Here is a 5,000-nt window from a genome sequence, read left to right on the forward strand (position 1 = left end):
AATTCTTGAGGCAATTCACATAAGAATAGAGCGACCTACCATGAACACCCAAATCACGGAACTATTTACTCTACCCACCATGAGAGTAAGGACAAGACAAGAACATATCGATGCCAACACAGAAGACAATGTCCAACATAACAGGCCAATTACACTGGATTAATCTTTGTGTTTAGATAGGAGATGCCTCGTATGGGCCAATAAGCCTTCTGCAGCCCCTATGTTTATCCCTTATGTATCCCCCCATGTTTTCACCTTCATTGTATTATCACCTGACCTAATGCGGGTATAAAATCAACTAGTATTGTAAGATCTGTTCACTTGAGAATGAACCATGGAGGTTCGAAACGTCGTGCAAATTATACAAATAAGTGTAATACACTCTATAGTAAATCACTTCTTTTCTTCACCTTAAAATTACGAAAATGAGTTTTGGAGAACTCCTATTTCAATTAAGCCCTGATGCTAAGAAAATAGTTAGAGGGATAGAAGCCCTAAACCAGAAAATAATAAATACAGAATATGCGGTCATATTCAATGAAACATGTTTGAAAGAAAACCTGCTGCCAGTATACACCAATATATATATATATATATATATATATATATATATATATATATATATATATATATATATATATATATATATATATATATATATATATAATCTTTGGACAACACCCACCAGTGGGACTCGAACCCAGAAAGCACAACTACCTTCCAGTAGCTGGCATAACTAGTATGCTTTAACCCACTACGCCATCAGACCTTACAAAAGAAGTAGATAGTTCGAGATATATATATCTCAAACATCACTACCTCCCGAAGGCACCAGATGAGTGAGGGGTCAGTCTGCAATTTTCGTCAAGCCACTGTCAATGTGAGAGAACTCGTGTCCAGCTTATAAGCCTATACTTGCATAAACCACAAGTGAAGATAAACAATCTTTGGACAACACCCACCAGTGGGACTCGAACCCAGAAAGCACAACTACCTTCCAGTAGCTGGCATAACTAGTATGCTTTAACCCACTACGCCATCAGACCTTACAAAAGAAGTAGATAGTTCGAGATATATATATCTCAAACATCTCTACCTCCCGAAGGCACCAGATGAGTGAGGGGTCAGTCTGCAATTTTCGTCAAGCCACTGTCAATGTGAGAGAACTCGTGTCCAGCTTATAAGCCTATACTTGCATAAACCACAAGTGAAGATAAACAATCTTTGGACAACACCCACCAGTGGGACTCGAACCCAGAAAGCACAACTACCTTCCAGTAGCTGGCATAACTAGTATGCTTTAACCCACTACGCCATCAGACCTTACAAAAGAAGTAGATAGTTCGAGATATATATATCTCAAACATCTCTACCTCCCGAAGGCACCAGATGAGTGAGGGGTCAGTCTGCAATTTTCGTCAAGCCACTGTCAATGTGAGAGAACTCGTGTCCAGCTTATAAGCCTATACTTGCATAAACCACAAGTGAAGATAAACAATCTTTGGACAACACCCACCAGTGGGACTCGAACCCAGAAAGCACAACTACCTTCCAGTAGCTGGCATAACTAGTATGCTTTAACCCACTACGCCATCAGACCTTACAAAAGAAGTAGATAGTTCGAGATATATATATCTCAAACATCTCTACCTCCCGAAGGCACCAGATGAGTGAGGGGTCAGTCTGCAATTTTCGTCAAGCCACTGTCAATGTGAGAGAACTCGTGTCCAGCTAATAAGCCTATACTTGCATAAACCACAAGTGAAGATAAACAATCTTTGGACAACACCCACCAGTGGGACTCGAACCCAGAAAGCACAACTACCTTCCAGTAGCTGGCATAACTAGTATGCTTTAACCCACTACGCCATCAGACCTTACAAAAGAAGTAGATAGTTCGAGATATATATATCTCAAACATCTCTACCTCCCGAAGGCACCAGATGAGTGAGGGGTCAGTCTGCAATTTTCGTCAAGCCACTGTCAATGTGAGAGAACTCGTGTCCAGCTTATAAGCCTATACTTGCATAAACCACAAGTGAAGATAAACAATCTTTGGACAACACCCACCAGTGGGACTCGAACCCAGAAAGCACAACTACCTTCCAGTAGCTGGCATAACTAGTATGCTTTAACCCACTACGCCATCAGACCTTACAAAAGAAGTAGATAGTTCGAGATATATATATCTCAAACATCTCTACCTCCCGAAGGCACCAGATGAGTGAGGGGTCAGTCTGCAATTTTCGTCAAGCCACTGTCAATGTGAGAGAACTCGTGTCCAGCTTATAAGCCTATACTTGCATAAACCACAAGTGAAGATAAACAATCTTTGGACAACACCCACCAATGGGACTCGAACCCAGAAAGCACAACTACCTTCCAGTAGCTGGCATAACTAGTATGCTTTAACCCACTACGCCATCAGACCTTACAAAAGAAGTAGATAGTTCGAGATATATATATCTCAAACATCTCTACCTCCCGAAGGCACCAGATGAGTGAGGGGTCAGTCTGCAATTTTCGTCAAGCCACTGTCAATGTGAGAGAACTCGTGTCCAGCTTATAAGCCTATACTTGCATAAACCACAAGTGAAGATAAACAATCTTTGGACAACACCCACCAGTGGGACTCGAACCCAGAAAGCACAACTACCTTCCAGTAGCTGGCATAACTAGTATGCTTTAACCCACTACGCCATCAGACCTTACAAAAGAAGTAGATAGTTCGAGATATATATATCTCAAACATCTCTACCTCCCGAAGGCACCAGATGAGTGAGGGGTCAGTCTGCAATTTTCGTCAAGCCACTGTCAATGTGAGAGAACTCGTGTCCAGCTTATAAGCCTATACTTGCATAAACCACAAGTGAAGATAAACAATCTTTGGACAACACCCACCAGTGGGACTCGAACCCAGAAAGCACAACTACCTTCCAGTAGCTGGCATAACTAGTATGCTTTAACCCACTACGCCATCAGACCTTACAAAAGAAGTAGATAGTTCGAGATATATATATCTCAAACATCTCTACCTCCCGAAGGCACCAGATGAGTGAGGGGTCAGTCTGCAATTTTCGTCAAGCCACTGTCAATGTGAGAGAACTCGTGTCCAGCTTATAAGCCTATACTTGCATAAACCACAAGTGAAGATAAACAATCTTTGGACAACACCCACCAGTGGGACTCGAACCCAGAAAGCACAACTACCTTCCAGTAGCTGGCATAACTAGTATGCTTTAACCCACTACGCCATCAGACCTTACAAAAGAAGTAGATAGTTCGAGATATATATATCTCAAACATCTCTACCTCCCGAAGGCACCAGATGAGTGAAGGGTCAGTCTGCAATTTTCGTCAAGCCACTGTCAATGTGAGAGAACTCGTGTCCAGCTTATAAGCCTATACTTGCATAAACCACAAGTGAAGATAAACAATCTTTGGACAACACCCACCAGTGGGACTCGAACCCAGAAAGCACAACTACCTTCCAGTAGCTGGCATAACTAGTATGCTTTAACCCACTACGCCATCAGACCTTACAAAAGAAGTAGATAGTTCGAGATATATATATCTCAAACATCTCTACCTCCCGAAGGCACCAGATGAGTGAGGGGTCAGTCTGCAATTTTCGTCAAGCCACTGTCAATGTGAGAGAACTCGTGTCCAGCTTATAAGCCTATACTTGCATAAACCACAAGTGAAGATAAACAATCTTTGGACAACACCCACCAGTGGGACTCGAACCCAGAAAGCACAACTACCTTCCAGTAGCTGGCATAACTAGTATGCTTTAACCCACTACGCCATCAGACCTTACAAAAGAAGTAGATAGTTCGAGATATATATATCTCAAACATCTCTACCTCCCGAAGGCACCAGATGAGTGAGGGGTCAGTCTGCAATTTTCGTCAAGCCACTGTCAATGTGAGAGAACTCGTGTCCAGCTTATAAGCCTATACTTGCATAAACCACAAGTGAAGATAAACAATCTTTGGACAACACCCACCAGTGGGACTCGAACCCAGAAAGCACAACTACCTTCCAGTAGCTGGCATAACTAGTATGCTTTAACCCACTACGCCATCAGACCTTACAAAAGAAGTAGATAGTTCGAGATATATATATCTCAAACATCTCTACCTCCCGAAGGCACCAGATGAGTGAGGGGTCAATCTGCAATTTTCGTCAAGCCACTGTCAATGTGAGAGAACTACTATTCAAGGCCACTGGTGGGTGTTGTCCAAAGATTGTTTATCTTCACTTGTGGTTTATGCAAGTATAGGCTTATAAGCTGGACACGAGTTCTCTCACATTGACAGTGGCTTGACGAAAATTGCAGACTGACCCCTCACTCATCTGGTGCCTTCGGGAGGTAGAGATGTTTGAGATATATATATCTCGAACTATCTACTTCTTTTGTAAGGTCTGATGGCGTAGTGGGTTAAAGCATACTAGTTATGCCAGCTACTGGAAGGCAGTTGTGCTTTCTGGGTTCGAGTCCCACTGGTGGGTGTTGTCCAAAGATTGTTTATCTTCACTTGTGGTTTATGCAAGTATAGGCTTATAAGCTGGACACGAGTTCTCTCACATTGACAGTGGCTTGACGAAAATTGCAGACTGACCCCACACTCATCTGGTGCCTTCGGGAGGTAGAGATGTTTGAGATATATATATCTCGAACTATCTACTTCTTTTGTAAGGTCTGATGGCGTAGTGGGTTAAAGCATACTAGTTATGCCAGCTACTGGAAGGTAGTTGTGCTTTCTGGGTTCGAGTCCCACTGGTGGGTGTTGTCCAAAGATTGTTTATCTTCACTTGTGGTTTATGCAAGTATAGGCTTATAAGCTGGACACGAGTTCTCTCACATTGACAGTGGCTTGACGAAAATTGCAGACTGACCCCTCACTCATCTGGTGCCTTCGGGAGGTAGAGATGTTTGAGATATATATATCTCGAACTATCTACTTCTTTTGTAAGGTCTGATGGCGTAGTGGGTT

The sequence above is a fragment of the Procambarus clarkii genome, chromosome 8 (genome assembly GCF_040958095.1).
Source record: "Procambarus clarkii isolate CNS0578487 chromosome 8, FALCON_Pclarkii_2.0, whole genome shotgun sequence".
Taxonomy (NCBI): domain Eukaryota; kingdom Metazoa; phylum Arthropoda; class Malacostraca; order Decapoda; family Cambaridae; genus Procambarus; species Procambarus clarkii.